The sequence below is a fragment of the Pan troglodytes genome, chromosome 2, assembly GCF_028858775.2.
Source record: "Pan troglodytes isolate AG18354 chromosome 2, NHGRI_mPanTro3-v2.0_pri, whole genome shotgun sequence".
In the NCBI taxonomy this organism is placed as follows: Eukaryota; Metazoa; Chordata; class Mammalia; order Primates; family Hominidae; genus Pan; species Pan troglodytes.
In genome coordinates this window covers 150,109,079-150,127,327 of record NC_086015.1, presented here as the reverse complement: position 1 = coordinate 150,127,327, position 18,249 = coordinate 150,109,079, and the positions used below count along the sequence as shown (strand labels likewise).

At 35.4% G+C, this 18,249-nt stretch overlaps 1 long non-coding RNA gene across 2 annotated transcripts in view; it reads left to right on the top strand.

Moving 5' to 3' along the window:
* The window catches only part of LOC134809609 (uncharacterized), a 264,385-nt gene that overhangs the window by 223,812 nt on the left and 22,324 nt on the right, over nucleotides 1–18,249 (top strand). The window contains exon 2 of one of the 2 annotated variants that reach the window (XR_010155828.1): nucleotides 5,361–5,556. This is a non-coding gene — a long non-coding RNA (uncharacterized LOC134809609). Of the gene's footprint in view, nucleotides 1–5,190; nucleotides 5,557–18,249 lie in introns of those variants that run through there. The other variant, XR_010155827.1, reaches the window with a different exon arrangement.

The following is an 18,249-nucleotide window of genomic DNA, read 5'->3' as shown; positions in this document are numbered from 1 at the left end:
TATTTCACCATAGCCCATGAAGTTAGAAAAAAAGGAATGTTTTACTTTTATATTGCTTTGACCATTCTCAAATATAAATCTTTTAATATAATTAAAATACACAAGAATTTATTTAATAATGCATTTTTCTTTTGATTTTGGTGCCTTGTTTTTCTTTACCTCCTTTTTTCCTTACTGAGGTACACATACTCTTCTGAGTTATTTATAAAATTTCATTATATAGTAAGGTTATTAAACATTCAGCCGTGTATATTGTGAATATATTTGTCATTTTACATTTTAATTTGCATGCTGATATCTTAAAGTTTTAGATAGTAAATGTTTTTTTTTCTTATTTTTTCCTTGTTTTTGGAAATACTATTTTTCATCCTGATACATTCACATCTAGTTTTCCACAAGCTATAATATGTTTATCTTTGTTATTTCCTCCCCCAATCCAAACTCATTCTTCAACTAGACTTTCTTTTTGTAAAGACAGAGATGAAAATCTAAGCTGACTTTTGTTTTCTCAGTACATGGTGAGTTTTTCCAATAGCACGTCTAAAATAGTCAATTCTTTTCTCATTAAATTGTTATGTTTGCCTTATTGCATATTGAGTTTTTACATATACTAGGCTCTGTTTCCACTGATCTATTTACATTTTTTATGCTGAAGTATGTTTTGATAGGTGTAAGAACTATTTCTGGGACATTTTAAATATTAAACATATGATTTAGTTGGTTTGAGGAAATCAGACTATCAAAGAAGCTTCTTTGTAGGGTGACTTTTTTTTCTTATTTCTGTTTCTGTCTAGAAACAGAATGGTATTTATCATTTATTCTATCTTTTATTCTGAAGAAGCTCTCAGAATAAACTTTCCCCCATGCTGTAAATATTTGACCAGAAACAAATTTTCATAATTTGATGTTAAATCAAACAAATCCCTGATTTCCTATATGAATACAGTGTAAAATAAGCAACATTTCTGATAGGTTAAGTGCCTGAATACGTAAATATGAGTGAGTGAATAAATGAATGAAATTTGGTATAGAAACAGATACTCAAGATTTTCAGGATGAAGTAAGTACACTGTTAAACACAAAACTAAGAAACCTGAATATATTCACTAATTTTATGGTTCGAGGTGTGAGCTCTAATTCAAAATTTTGGAATTCTAATAAAGAATATGATTTGAGACAGGAATAAATGAATAAAAATATAACTTTCTAATTTTGTCCATTTTTACTCTAAAAATGAGTGGTAATATGTTTCTTGTGGTAAAATTTAAAGGTTTTAGGCCCTAGTTAGCCTGACAAATGAAGTGGGAAGCAAATCAGAGAGTTGTTTTCTTTTTAACCACAGTTTTTCTTGTATTGTAATTTTTGTCTCTCATATTTCTTCTTTCTTTTTCCCTCTTTCTCTACTTACTTTTCTTCCTCCTCTTAAGATTTTCTTCCCCTTTTCTTCTATTTTATTTTCTAAAAATTCCCATCTAATTAACTTCAACAGGAAAGGTCTAATAGCCAGTCAGTCATGAAAAAGGAAAAAAAGAAAGCAAGAAAAGAAACTATCAAATGATTAATATATCTTTCTCATTATGCAGTAGATTAGATATTACTGTGTTGACTTCCTAGTCTCAGGAGAAAGACTTGGCTAAGAAAGAATACAACAAAACATTCATTAGTATAACATATGGCAAAAATAATGAAAGTGGGACCCAACAAACCCATTCAGGTTAAAATCTTGGAGCTGTAATTGTAAGATAATTGCACAGTCTTATTGTCAGGCAGTTACAGCGTGAGACTAATAGGATGCCAAGGGAAATGTTGATCAGCACTTGAGAGACTTAATTTTCCCCAAATTTTATTCACCAACTTGTTCAATGAATAGGGCTCTCTTCTGAAGTTGCTATTCATGTGTGAGTTACTGAGCAGTTATGTGCTTAAAAGTGGTGGTCAAACAGAGCTGACTGTGAGGACTTGGAGTGGGCACTCGGATGAGAAAAGAAAAAAATACATTCTCCCAAAAAGTTTATTCCAAGATGTAGAAAATGCTCTTAACATCTAGGTTACATTTATATCCAGACTGCACTGACTGTGCCAATGATGTGACTCATAAGTATGCTAAACTATTACATTAATCTTATTTTAAAAATTCACTCCGGTTAAGAAAGTCACTTGGATGTTTCCAAGAATAATTTCTAGGATTGATCAAATGCTAAAGTCTATGTAAATTTTCTTTTATTAGTTGCTATATGATCACAAAGTTACATTCTGCTTTAAGATGCTTATAAACAACAATATCTCAGGAATATTGAAATTATCAGCATTCAGATACTTTCAATTAATCCATTTTTAATAGAAAAGTAATATGTGCTGTATACCATTCTTATTTTAAATGAAGTATGCAGTTTTCTCCCAATAAATGTTTCTGAGTTTAATAATGAACTTTATTTATAGTACACAGAGAAAACACAGGAAAATATTCCCATCTGCAATAGGCAACCAAAAAGCTCTATTTTGAGTAGCACAACAATTTTATTAATATCAGAACGAACTCCTAAACTTTTGCCAGAATGAAATCATTGATTTTCAAAGTTGCTTAAAGCCTAAAATTAGATGGAAAATGTTTAAACTAAGTTTTGAAAATCAGAATAATTCAAGAAACTTTGTAGTGCACATTTTCAGTACCTTTTTCACAAAGTAAGATATAATATTTGACCATTTGGCCTAATAGGTTAATTTTACAGATAAGGGGAAAAAACTGCAGAGAGATGCAGGGCCTTTTCCAAAACCATGCATCTACCTGCAAGTAAAACAAAAGCCTCTTCTTTTCTCCAGGACCACAGAACTATTTATGCAAGTAACAATTGATGTAAAGAGATGACACCCTGAATGAGAATGCAAGTAAATTAAAATATTTACTTAAAGATGTTTACTAAGCTTTACTTTAGTACTTTGATATTTATCATGATTCTTTAAAACACAAAATTGATCACGTCATTCCTTTGCTCAAAATCCTGTAGCAACGACTCCCACCCTACTTCACTTAGATGAGAAGCCAGTCCTTAAAAGCCTTTGCAGAATCCCGCTGTTCTGTCCCTTATTACATGCTGACCGCATCTCCCACCATTTGCCACCAGATGACTCTGCCTCAACTCTAGCTTCTTCAAATTTGCCAGGCACTTTTGGTCTCAGAGCCTTTGTAGTGCCCTCACCTCGGGATGTTTTCCCTGAGATGTGCCCCTATCTATCTCCCTCATCTTCTTCATGTCCGTTCCCCAGCACTACTTCTAAATGTGGGAAATGAATGGACCTCTGCCCTGTGTCTGTTCTTTTAGCAGTGCCAGTTCTACTTCCCATCTTGCTGAGTCCCACCCCCTACAGAGCAGAGTTTTCCAAGCCAAGGAGAAACACCTACCTGAAACTGGCAGCTCCTTTCTTGGCTACCCTATCGTTTCCAGGGGTGCCTGGCAGATAGGAAGAGTGAGCCTGCTCTGCTCAAGAACCACAGCATCCGTTAGGCCTTCCCTGGTTATCTTATTTTAAATCATGTCACCATTATCACCCAGATATCTTTTTTTCTCTTTCCTATAGTACATATTGCCTTTTAAGTTAGTGTATAATTTATTTATTAATTGTATCTTTCTTCTTTTGCTAGAATGTACGCTCCATGAGGCAGGGATTTTTGCCTACTTGTTCACTGCTGGGGCACATTGTTCCAAACAGCGCTTGGCACACACAGTATATGTTCAATAATATTTGTTGGCTGAATGAATAAATGAATAAAGGGTAAAGATCTATCTTCTGTCTTCTGAACAGCTGTGAAAATGATGGAAATTCATTTGGAAATGTTATATTGATTTCAGTTCATTTTTCTTGCCCGTGGAACCTATTTTAATGATTCAAATCTCCTCTCTTTTGGGATCCATCAAGTATTGTCAAAGTTTTAAAAAAATTGATCTTTAAACTATCAAAGTTTAATCCAAATTTAAACTGTTCAGAAAATTGAATATAAACAGCCACTTTCCCTTAGTTTTTGAACTGTAATTGAGAAGTTATAAATAAGAAAAACCTTCAGTTCAAAACAACTGTGCTTATCAGTTTATAAGTTCTGACTACATCTTTTGGGATGTCTGAAGTCATTATATTAAACCTAAAAAAGTCTAGCTTCTCAAAGATGTGTGGACTATTTTCTGAAGCAACATTTTCTATAATGTTTTCTAAATATTTTGTAGTTTGCTAAATATTTACCACTGTGCCTAAACAGGATAATTTAATTTAAGGGATCTAGACTTTTTAGAGAGTTATTAAATGGGAACTAGCTGGTTTTTTGTTTTGTTTTGTTTTGTTTTGTTTTGTTTGTTTGTTTGTTTGTTTTGAGATGCAGTCTCACTCTTTTTGCCCAGGCTGGAGTGCAGTGGCACGATCTCGGCTCACTGCAACCTCCACCTCCCGGGTTCAAGCGATTCTCCTGCCTCAGCCTCCTGAGTAACTGGGATTACAGGCGCCCACCACCACGCCCGGCTATTTTGTACTTTTAGTAGAGACGGGGTTTTGTCATGTTGGCCAGGTTGGTCTCGAACTCCTGACCTCAGGTGATCCACCTGCCTCAGCCTCCCAAAGTGCTGGGATTACAGGCATGAACCACCGCGCCTGGCTGGGAACGAGATTTTTTAACAGTATTATTACACTTCTACGGTTTGCTGATTGTGTTTAATAAGAATTAGGTGCTGTCTGTGCTAGGTAGAGCAGGAAACTGAGAAATCATGATACCTTGGAAGGCTAAGAACATCTACATCTAGCGACCTTTTCAAGTATTGACAGTAACTTAAAAACAAATATTTGCAAATGTCTTTCAAACACAACCTTTGTTTGTTTGTTTGTTTGATGAATCTCACAACCATAATGTTAAACAACAACAACAACAACAAGCCAGACACAAAACAGTACAAACTGTGAGAGAAATTCCACGTCCATGATGTTCCAAAATATTCCAGTTAATTTGTGCTTTTACAAGTCAAGATAGCAGTTGCCTACTGATGTACTTGGTGAACTGGAAGGGGTTACTAGAGGTGTTTTGTGGGGTGCCACTGACATTCTGTCTCTTTGGGTGTTGGTTACTTGGGTGTGTTCACATTGTGAAAATCCATCCAGCGGTTCACTTTTAGTCAAACACAAGCTTTAATATGCCACTTTAATCAACAAAAATATTCACATTTTGTCATGATATTCTGAGTGCCTGGAATATAATCTTTGAACTTTAGGAGGCTTAGAGATTGTCTGAATCTAATCTCATTCTTTTACTAGCACCCCAAATAATTTAAGACAGAAATAAATCAAGCAAATGAGCATTAAATTATTTGTTTTTGTTTTGACAGATTTAGGGGATACATAGAATGGAATGTGAAATCCTATAATTTGCAGCAGCATGGATGAAGTGGGGGCCATTATCTTGTGAATAATTAAATGTTTTGATAGTAAAAAATCAATGAATGACCTTCTATTTGGGTGCGATCATCAGTGTGGGAAGACGGCGGCAGTATACCCAGAACTAGCACAAGCGAACAAATGGAGGTAAGAGTGCTAGAATGGTACTGATAAGTAAGAGTAAGTACTCCAGTTTCATGGGAGTGTCAGGAAGAATTGGGGTCTGGATGAAAAGCAGGGGTCAATGACAGTAGACCTTCACTTGTAGATTTAAGAGTTTGAAATTTTACTGCTTAAGTAATGAGCTATTGATATTTTTGCAGTAATACGATTAGAGTTGTTTTCAAGAATATAAGATTAGTGAGCAGAAGATTAGATCAGCATCTAGTGTGTGAAATGATTGGTGTTATATGTAGTTATATTAGATTATTGGGATATATGGTCCAGGGAGAGAAAAGTCCCCCTGAACTCAAGTTATGGTAGTGGAATGGAGAAGACAGAATGGAAAGAATAAATCCTTTCTGGGTGTATTTAAAGGAATATGACAAGTGTACATTTTAGCAACATCTCTTATATGATTGTAGCATGAAGAGAATCCAACTTCTGCTGTTACACTTGAATTAGAATGATGAGATGAACCATAGAAATAAAGTGAGAAGGGGTCGGCTCAACATCTTTATGTCACTTTTTCCACTTTGAAACCAGATTGGTATTTTTTTAGCTATTACACACTTTAGGCGAGATGACCCAAATTCTCTGTCCTCGATCTTTACTGAAAGAGGAACTCACTTGCTATGTTGCAAACCACATTTTAAAAGTAAATAGAAAGCTACAATATTGTTGGAAACTAGATATCAATAGAAAATTAAGCAAAATAGATGTTATTATCTTTATGTGAAATTATTGCTAAACAGATAATGAAATAACTTAGAAGAAAAAGAGAGATGTAAATGATTCTGAGCACCATTTTGTACCAGATGGTCATCTGAGCATTTGTCTAGCAAGCAAGGCAAACTACAGATAAGCCATATTGTTTGTAAAGGGGATTATGATAAAAATATTGCACAGTATTGTGAAATTTATAGCATTTAAAGTCTTATTTAATTGCTCCTGACAATAGCTATGTGATTAAGGTATTATTTTTCTAATTCATATACAGGAATGCAGAAAACTTTACAGATATGTTTTTGCATATTATTTCAGCAAAATGTTTTCTTGTTGAATATGTAATCTAAAATACTCTGCATTTCTAAGTTGTGTTACATATTCACTTTTGGTCAAATTTCTTACCATAGGAACACATCTCTAATATAATAGTGCAAATCAATGGAAAACATGATTCATTTAACAAAATTTTAACAAATGTATTGCAAGATTATATTTTTAAAAGTACATTTTATCTGTAGTTAGATTTTTTTTTAAAGTAATTTACATTTGATTTAAGGAGGACATTTTTTCTCATTAAGATACACTACTGACAAATCCACAAGACAATGTGTTTTGGGAGGCTAGGTGTATTAAATTATATATGGTCACTTAGGGAATTGCTCAAGGAAATACTAACAGTCACAGTATAAGCCCATAGGTATTATGGCAAGTACATCCATCATGTGAGAACAATTGTCATTAATAAAGCCTTATTGCCAACTACAAAGAGCTTTCAAAGCATTTTCCACTTGGATTATTGTCTTACAGTTTTCAAAGATTCACTTTCTGGCTTAGGAAATAAAAAAATAAATGTCAAAACCCAAAGTGTGCAGTTCTGAAACAAATATTTAGATCTGACTGATCCTTGCTATAAGAACATAAGAAAAATAAGACATGTAGAAATGAGTTTAACTCTTCAAATACAGTAGATCAAATAGTCATTTGATAAAAAAGATATTTAAGAAAAATATAACACCTTTTTCCAAGAGCGTCCATTGAGCACTTAATCTTATAAAACCTTGTGACTGAGTTCTTGTCTCACTACTTCGACCTTCTATTTCTCCTATGTTATCATTTAAATTTTTGCAAGTTTTATTCAGGCCTTCCCAGAATAATTGGAAGATTTCTGATTGTAAGAAATATGCATTAAATTTCTTTGAACATGAAGATTGTGTAGCAGAGTAAGTAATCATTTGATAAATACACTTAATACAAATTCTTTTTCATCTATTTGAAAATTATTAAAGATTTTACTTGAATTACTAGCTAACATCCAAGTACTATCTTTGTACTAGGCACTGTGTTAAGTGTTTGGTGTGGGTTATCTAATTTATTCTTTAAAATATAGCTATTCATGAAATAATGCTACTAACAATATTGTTAGTATTCCCCATGAAAAGTAAGACATATAATTTGAGTAACTTATTTAGAACCCCACAGCTATTTAGGCAGAGAGATAATTTTAAATTCTGGAAATTGGATGCCAGAGTGTTATTATGACTTTATACCGAGTCCACTCTTTCTTAATTAATGCCTTAGCTTTCACATTCATGAGAGTTTGTGAATTCAACTAATATTATAATTCAGCAAGGTGCAAAATGCATCCGTGGAATTAGTTTTCTGTGTGCTCCGCAGCATAGCTACAAGTAGTAAGGGACTGTTCTGTACACTCACACAAGGATTCTGAATTTCATCCTGTGCTTTGAAACCCATAAGGCCTGGGCTTTCCCGTCTCCAATTTCATTACTAGGCCTGTCAGATGTAGCCATTCTACTCGGTGGGCCTACCATTCCTCATTCTATTTAAGCGGTTCTATGACAACAGCCACCTGCTCTCTGAACTTCATCTTCAGGAGGCCCAGGTTCCAACCGGTCACTGCTTGTGGTTGTTTAAAGATTCTTTCTCATTGACCACCACTTTCATATCTCTGAACATGGGTAGGAGTCTCAGCACTTTTCACTCCATTCAATTCAAAATATTTACATTCGTCTGAGTCTGTATTTTTAAATCTGATTTCTGTGTAACTTAGGGGTCTTCGGTTGCAGGAAACAGAAAATGACTGAGAAACTGAGAAGAAAAGAGAAGTAAAAAATAAGAGAGAAATGAGAGGAGATTTTTATTAGAAGGACATTGGGGTACCTCACCAAATTCAAGAAAAGCATTTTTTTAAAGACAAGGACACAGGCTCTCCTGTTATCTCCTCAATAGTAACATGTGGCTTTTCTACTTGGTTTCTTACTATTAGATAACTCAAATCTTACTTAAATCTCAATCTTTTACCCTGGTCATCACTGATAATACTGAAATTTCAAGGACAAAGAATCTGTTACTGAATGTAACTCACTTTAGTGGTCCAAGGGGTGCAAGCCTGTTGAAAAGCAAAGAAAGAAATGTATTCATGTGAGAAACAATAGCTACCTAAATTCCCATACCATACTTTCTTTTTAAAAATACATGATTTCTAAAATGGCCCCCCTGAACATAACTCTTTTCTATGATGCGATCTTAAATGGGCTTTTCCCTCTCAATGGGAGCTAACCCAAAGTCATGTCCAAAAGCTAAACATAAAAATGATATCACTGTTCTTTGTGTCTGATATCTCTGAGTGGCATCTATTTTCCTCTAGTTCTGTCATGGTTCTCTTGTGAGATTGTACAAAATATAGGCGAGCCACATACCTAACCCTCACCATTATCTCCTGTGTACAAGAGAAGAAAAAAAAAGAAATATTTTAATACATATCATATTTAATGGTAATAATAATCACTTCAATACCCTTATGCATATATTACAATATGTCACTTATTACTGTGTTAGGAAAAGGGAGGCTCAGTGGCTTTTGCTTTCACTTGGTACTGTAATAGCCTTTACTCTATGTATCAGGAAGCCAGTATGGAATTCTGCAATACGCTGTGATAGTGATTCAAACCATGAATAAAGGAAATATGAAGTTATCCTCAGAGTGGGGCTTGGACCACACAGAACTGATTGTGAGATTAATTTACTTTGAATTCTGTTTACCACCCTTAAGCCTTTAATATTGTTAAAAGTTTTGGTCTGCATACTCAAGAACAGTGTTTTATTCGAGCCAGTGCATGAAAATTATAATTAGCTCTCCTTTTCAGGTGCACAGTTACTTAGGAAAGTACCCATAATTATCTAAGGGAGATTAGGGAATAGCCCATATTACATGTATCCAACGAATAAAGGCAAATCAACCTTATGGATAAAAGGAGGACTAAGACTTCTAATCAAACTGTTTTCTTACTCACTATTGTTTGAGAATATTTTTCCCTTAGGGGACATATGCACTTTTTGATATTAAGATTCAAATAAAATTTAGAGGTAGACATCCCATCCCAAACAAACAAAACAATCAAACAAATAATTTCCTGTAAAGATTTCTATCCAGGAATACGACCGATTTTTTAGCACTAAATAGTTTTCTATTTATTACCGCATCTGTTATAACATTATAGAAATCTTGGACTTACAGTGGATCAATAAGTGAAAAAATTAATTTAAAAATTCATTATCAAGTTATCCAGCGGATGCAGGTTTATCCCGAATTGGCGTTCAGCCTGGGAGGATTCTTGGCTTCACTCAGGAAAGAATTCAAGCACCAGCCAGCAGTGAAAGAAGTTTATTAGAGCAACAGCATACAGCAAAATAGCTGCTCCGTAGACAGAGCAGGGCTGACCCAAAGACAGAGTTCCCGGGAGTAGCGGTGTGCAGCCGTATCACTGTCCCACAGAGCAGTGCTTCCTTATAGGCAGAGTGGCCCGGAGTAGCGGTGTACAGCAAAGTGGCTGCTCCATAGGCAGAACAGACCAGAGCAGCAGCAGCCGCAGCAGTGTACCCAAACAGAGCAGTCCAGAGGGGCAGTCCGGGTAGGTTGCTGGCCAGCTATATTTATCCTTACTCTTAATTGTATGCTAATTAAGGGGCTGGTTTTCAGAATTTTTTAGGAAAGGGGTGGGGAAATTCCTGGAACCATATAAGGTAACTTCTGGATCGTTGTCATGGCATTTTTAAACAGTTATGTTTAAAAATAGCGCTGGTGGTCTTTAATCAGTGAAGGCAACTGGAGGTTGCTTTTGTCGCCATCTGCTAGTTTCCGCTTCTTTCTTTACTGCATTCTGCTTTGATCGGCAGGGTCATGATTATCGCTCAGAAAATAAGTCCTGCTGATTTCCTACCTCACTTTGATATCTTGGACACTTAAAAATGGGAACAAACATTAACACGCTGTTTGAGCCATGGATTTTTTTAAAAAATTCAGACTATTCTGTAATCCCAGCATTTTGGGAGGCCAAGGCAGGTGGGTCACGAGGTCAAGAGATTGAGACCATCCTGGCCAACACGGTGAAACCCCATCTCTACCAAAAGTGAAAACAAAAAAAATTAGCTCTGGCAGTGGTGGTGTGTGCCTGTAGTCTCAGCTTACTCAGGATGCTGAGGCAGGAGAATCACTTGAATCCGGGAGGTGGAGGTTGCAGTGAGCTGAGGTCACACCACTGCACTCCAGCCTGGTGACAGAGTGAGACTCCAACGCAAAAAAAAAAAAAAAAAAAAAAAGAAAAAAAAAAAAAATTCAGATTTTTTTAACTGAAACATTAAATGAATCAAAATATGTGAAAAAATCAATGTGTTTTAAAATTCTTAATATCTTTTCAATCATCCTGAGATGACTGAAGAACAAAATACTGTGTAATGATACTTGACAGGTTGATTGATTCAATAATTATGTACTTAAATATATGGGGATTACTATCAGGTATTTACTATCAGACATACATTGGCTATGTGGCTATATAATTTACTATACAAAAATACCAGTTGTTCAGGCTGTGGACAGTGCTTAAGTTTGTAATACAGCTCTTGGGGTGGTAAACTCAGATTGCTTTTTTTTAGCCAAATCATTCATGTTCTTGCTTTATTTCTGTAGTTCTTAACTCTGACCTTAAAACAGTAGTTCTCAATACTAGATAAATATCACCGGGTACCTTTTAAACCCTGATATACTAGCTGGAACCCAGATAAATTAAATTAGAATGTTTTGGGGTGGGATCCAGGAATGCATAGCCTAGGAAAATTATGAAAGGTTTCTGGGTTATTTATAATAAATCAAGAGACTGTGCTCAAGGCTTAAAGGTATAAAGTTAGTTATTAACTAACACAAAACTAATGATCCACTTTGTTTTTCTCTGTTAAATCAAGTCTACTGACACATTTCTAAGGATAATTGTAATATTGTTTAAGGAAAGTTAGACTTCAACACTATGAGGTGGAACAAATCTGAAGACTATGTCTTAAAGAAAATCTTACAGAAACAGAAACATGTATCTTGGAAGAATTAGCTCTAACTGCTAAGTTAACCTCCCCACCTCTGTTTTGTTACTTGATAGCATGAGTGAGATGGCAATGGTCAGAAGATTTCAAAAGTGTTCTTCACCTTGAGGCTCAATATGATACCTGCTAGGCAGGGCTGCTGCTTTTTTTGTTTCCTAGTCATTCACAGCAATGAGTAATTTTAATGTTCAGGTATGTGCTTGAAATAAATATCTGAATCTCCAGTATTTTCTACAGTAAAAAGCATTTTTCCTCAATATAGAAGTGTCTACTATATAACAGAGGATACAGAAAACTATTGGTTCATGCCACTGTATCAAGCCTCATTTAGCAATTTACAGTGCTTACAATATATCTGAAAATACCTTGTACAATATTGTCAATGAGACACAGAAAGTGTGTTATTTATGGATTACTCTTTTAGTGTCTTGTAATAGTAACCATTCAACAGATGGCTATAGATTGAATGGCTCAGACTATTCAATAATTGTTATTTTCTCATAGAAACAATATTAGGTGTGATGGCTAGGTTTCTAGGGGTGGTCAGAATAGCACTCCTTCGTCCATCCTCCCCAGCAAAATGGTGTCCAGATCTCTGGAACCTGTGAATGTGTTATATTGCAAAGCAAAAGGAAATTAAGGTTGCAAATGGAATTAAGATTGCTAATCCACTGACTTTAAAATAAGGACTACCCTTATTTTAGGTGAGCCCAATGTAATCACAAGAGACCCTAAATGTAGAAGAGAGAGGCAGAAGAGTGTCCAAATGATGTGATGCAATACAGACTTGACTGGTCATTTCTGGGTTTGAAGTTGAACTAAGCCAAGGAATGTGATTGGCCTCTAGTAGCTAAAAATGGATTCTCCCCTAGAGCCTCCTGAAAGGAAGGCAGTCCTTAATTGTAGCCCAATAAGATAAAATTCCAGCTTCTGGCCTAAACACAATAAAATAATAAATTTGTGTTGTTTTAAGTTAGTAAGTTTGTGTTAATTTGTTATAGCAGCAATAGAAAACTAATACAGTAGGACAGATCTTAAAATATTTTTAATGTAGTGTTTTAATGAGGTATAATTTACAGTTTATAATTTATAATTATAATTCATATTCCAACGGGTTTTTTTTTTTTTCTGACAGATTCTTGCTCTGTTCCCCAGGCTGGAGTGTAGTGGCACAATCTCGGCTCACTGCAACCTCTGCCTGCAAGGTTCAAGCGATTCTTGTGCCTCAGCCTCCCAAGTAGCTGGAATTACAGGTGCATGCGACCACACCTGACTAATTTTTTTGTATTTTTAGTAGAGACCAGGTTTCACAATGTTGGCCAAGTAACCTCAAGTGATCCGCCCACCTCAGCCTCCCAAAGTGCTGGGATTACAGGCATGAGTCACTGCCCCCAGCCCCAGCCCAATGGGTTTTAATAAATATATACCTCTGAAAGCCACACTCATATCAAGATATAGAATATTTTATTATCTAAAAAGATCACTCACCACTCATTTCCAACCAATCTTCTTTTCCAGGAAACTGATGCTTTGATTTCTACTGCCAGGGACTAATTTTGTTACAGTTTCATATCAATGGAATCGTACAGCATTTACTCCTGTGTTTGGTTATTTTACTCTGGATAATGTTTTGGGATTCATTCACATTGTTATGTGAATCAGTAATTGTCTCTTTTCTGTTGCTGAATTGTACAGATTCTCCTTAACTTATGATGGGGTTATATCCAGTAAACTCATCTTAAGTTGAAAAGAATGCATTTAATACACCTAGGCTATTGAACATCACTGCTTAGGCTTGCCTATCTTAAACATTCTCAGAACATTTACACTAGTCTACAGTTGGGTAACGTCACCTAATACAAAGTATATTTTATAATAAATCATTGAATCTTTCTTTTAGTTTATTAAATACTGTAGTGAAAGTGAAAAGCAGAATGGTTGTATGGGTACTCACCACTTAGGTACACAGCTGAAAGCACGCTGCTCCTGAAGACTGTTTGAAGCATTGAATAAAAATTAATTGCCGAATGACGGGATGCGACAGTGACAGGGTCATTAATTTCTCTTTGAATGAGGCTTGAGAATAGCTGACAGAAGTCATCAATACTTGATGGATTAGAAGGCATAGTGTTCTTCAGGAAGATACCAAATTTTGACTACAGTTTTCTTATTTTCATTATATATTTCTCTATAGCAAGCGTGAGCACCTGTAACCGCCTGTCAATTATGAGTCCCCCATAATTGGCATCCATTTTGTCTAACACCCATAAGCCACTGCTGATAGTAGCAAATGCCTCTGCTAGTTTCCTTGTTGTGAGCTTTCTTGGTGCCTCAGGTGTAACTTCTTCTTGTGCTTCAATTTCTTCTTTCTTCCTCTAGTTCAATTAGCTCCTCACTGCAGAGCTCTTCAGCCTCAGTGCAAACAACCTCACGAATATCCTCTTCATCAATATCCAATTCTAGCTGGTTCCCAAGCACTAATATCTTGTTACTTACTATTTCATCAACAGCAGAATCTATATTAAAGCTTTTGAATATGTTCATATATGCATTCAAAACTTTCTTCCAAATGCCATCTATGCATTGCTGTGTGAATTCTTCCTATGCTGCAGCGATGTCCTGGATAACATTTAGAATGTGTAAACCTTTCCAGAAATCTAGGATCATTCAATCACATTCAGTTGTTTCAACAGCCTATGCAAATGTATGCTTTGAATGCTGCTATTGCACCTTGGTCCATTGGTTGAATGAGTGTGATGATGTTCAGCTGCAAATATATAACCTTTACATCAGAATGTATGTTTCTGTTATGCTGTGGATACCCTGGAGCATTGTTTAAGATCAGAAGAATCATAAATGGGATGTTGTTTTTCCTACAATAATATCTTGCCTGCAGAATAAAACAGTTCAAAAACCAGTTTTCAAACAAAGCTGTTGTCATCCAATGTATGCTTGCTCACATTCTTGAATGCTCTAGGGTTCTCTGAGTGGTAGATTAGAAAAGGCTTGAATTTGAACCCTATGGTATTTCCCATTTCCATCCCAAAGCAAGGTCAAACAATCTCTCAATGTCTTGAATCCTCTCACTGTCTTGGACTCTTGAGGAATGTGTGTATCCACTGGCATACACTTCCAAAATAAGCTTGTTTTATTGATGTAAAATATTTGTTCTGGCAAGTATTTCTCATCCACAATTATTCTATGCTGCTCTTCCTTAAAAAGGTCAAGACCTTCAGTATCTGCACTTACTGCCTCATTGCTGACCTTCACATTATGAAAATTATAAGCTACTTGAAGCAATGGAACCACTATGACTTGCTATAAACATTTGCTTATAAGTAGGACCATTGGCACACTCTTTTATTATATTGAAAGACACTGTCTTACTCTGGATTGTCAGAAGGCTTAGAGTATACTGTATTAGTTCATTTTCATGCTGCTGATAAAGACATACCCAACACTGGGAAATTTACAAAAGAAAGAGGTTAATGGACTCACAGTTTCACATGGCTGGGGAGGCTTCACAATCACGGCAGAAAGTGAAAGGCACATCTCACATGGTAGCAGACAAAAGAAGAGAACTTGTGCGGGGGAACTCCCCTTTAGATCTCATGAGACTTATTCACTATTATGAGAATAGCTTGGGAAAGATGCACCCCCATGATTCAATTACCTCCCACTGGATCCTTCCCACAACATGTGGAAATTGTGGGAGCTACAATTCAAGATGAGATTTGGGTGGGGACACAGCCAAGCCATATCCTATATACTTCTGTTATCTGGTTTTCCATCCATGTGACAAGTAATTTTTTTCTTATCATTAGCTGGCCCAGCTTTTTTCTTTGTGTTGACAGTGGATTTAACTGATGCTGATGATTTCATCACATCATTGATCCATTTCTTGTCATGGTGGCGTGTGCCTGTAGTCCCAGCTACACGGGAGGCTGAGGCAAGGGAATCACTTGAACCTGGGAGGTGGAGGCTGCAGTGAGCTGAAATCGGGCCACTGCACTCCAGCCTGGTGACAGAGCAAGACTCCGTCTCAAAAAAAAAAAAAAAAAAATGATGAACAAGATCATAGATTGCAAAAGTCCTAACTCATGTGTGATGGCCATTATTGGTTTGCCAGCTTCATGCTGGGAAATTATCTCAAGTTTGTCTCAAGAGTAATTGCCTTCCTCTTCTTCTTCCCACCAGAAGGAGGAGAAACAAACTGACATTTTGTAGACAAGATCAGATGCAAAAACACAAAACACAATATCCAAAAACTGCTGGCAACTCAGGACACTATAGAGTATTGGTAGTCTGCCCTAGTGATTGTGTCACTGACTGGGAGCTATAACTCATGGTCACTACCCAGCATCACAAGAAAGAATATTGTACTGTATAATGCTAGCCTGGAAAAGATCAAAATTCAAAATTCCAAGTATGGTTTCTACTTTTGTATCATGGTAAAGTTGAAAAATCCATCACAGAGCAAGAACTGATGTGGTGAACTCTGATGTTAAATAATTGAACTAATTGCAATCGACAATTCTTGGCTCAGGTGAGTTGCAGCTTCTTGTCCCTAGGTATGCAGTTTCATCCAACCGCTATTAAATCACTACAGGAAGCCAGTCAGACATGATCTCCACTCATATTTATCTAGCCTGTTTGGTATGGTAGAACAGGGTTGTTATTGGAAACAGAAATGCCTAGCTCACATATCCACATGTGAAGAGGTAAATTTCCACCCTCATCTCAGACCATATCTAAAAATTAACTCAAGTGAATAATAGACTTAAATATAATATCTTAAAAATACAAATTGTAGAAGGAAATATAGAAAATCTTTATGACCCGAATGAGGCAAAAATTTCTTATATACCAGCAAAGAACATGGTCCACAAAAGAAAAAAAATGCTAAATTTGACATAATAAATTTCTAAACTTTTGTACTTCAAAAAACACCATTAAAACCTAATAAGACAAGCCACATACTGGGAGAAAATATTTGCAAAACAAATATTAAGTTAAGAACTTGTATCAAGAATTTACAAAGACCTCATAGAACTCAAGAATACAACCCAATTAAGAAATGGGGAAAAATATGCCAAATATATCACCCAAGAAGTTACATGAATGGTTGAGAAGCACTCAGAAAGATGCTCAAATCATGTCATTAGGAAAATGCAAAATAAAACCACAATGAAATATCATTTCATACCCACTAGAATGGCTATAACCAATAAAGCAGACAAGAAAAAATTATTTTGGAGGATTTAGAAAATAGGGACCCTCATGCAACGCTGGTGACAATGTAAAATAATACAGCCATTTTGGAAAACAGTTCATCATTTTCTCAAAAAGTTAAACATAAAACTACCATATGTCTCAATAATTCTACTCCTATGTATATACCCAAGAGAAATTAAAAATATGTCTGTTCAAAGATGTGTGTGTGAATGTTCATAGCAGCATTATTTTTAATAGCAAAAAGTGAGGGAAAAGTGAAATACCCATCAACTAATGAATGAATGAACAAAATGTGCTATGCTCATACAACAGAATGCTATTCAGCAATAAAAAGTAATGAATTATCAATGCATGTTACATCATGGGAGGACCTAAAACATTACATTAAATGAAAGAAGTCAGACACAGGAGGCCACATAGCATAAGAGTGCATTCATATGAAATGTCCCGAAAAGGCAAATCTGTCAAGAGAGAAAGTTGATAGTGGTTGTCTGAGACTGTGGTTGAAAATGAGAACTAAATGTACATGAACATGAGTAATCTTTTTAGAGGAAAGAGAATGTTCTAAAACTGATTTATGGTGATGGCTGTTAAATTTTTACTTGAGTAAAATTCAAAAACCATTGAATCATTCACTTGATTTTTTTGATATGTAAAACATTCCTCAAGAAAACTGTTAAAAAATGAAAAACAGAACATCTGGGTTCAAAGGTTAGTTCCTTGTTTTACTAACATCTATCTTTCGGCAGGTTTAAAATAGTAAAATCTGTATCTACATCATACAGTTGGATGAGGTTGACATAAGATAAATATGTCATGGACCTAGAAAAGAATAGAAGTTTAATTAGTAATAATTATTATTGTTTGCAATACTATGAAATTATTTTTCTTTCCACCTTCTCTTCACATCTCTGAGGTCTCTAAAGTTCTGATTAAACGTTAATAAAGTAACTGGTAGACTATATACACACAGAAAGGTATTTGCTGGTTATTTTAGGCTAAGCTTATAGATTTTAAAACAACTGAAAGAAAATTAAAGGTATAAGAATTTTGTGTGATATCTACTTTTATCCTAAGATAGCCTATGTGCTAGTCCTCTCTGGAAGAGAAGAGTTGGAGTAGTGAGATGGATAAGATTTACTTGAGGGTCTGCCCTTGAGGTTAGATGGCACCTCACAGACTCCTCTTAAATCTTTTTACCTGGCTAGCACTGAGCAAATAGGAGTAAGTATGGTAGACCAATATGTGTAAAATCTAATTCAATTACATATGTTAATTTAATTAAAAGCTTTAAAATAGGTGATAATTTCCTTTAGCTGAGAAGAG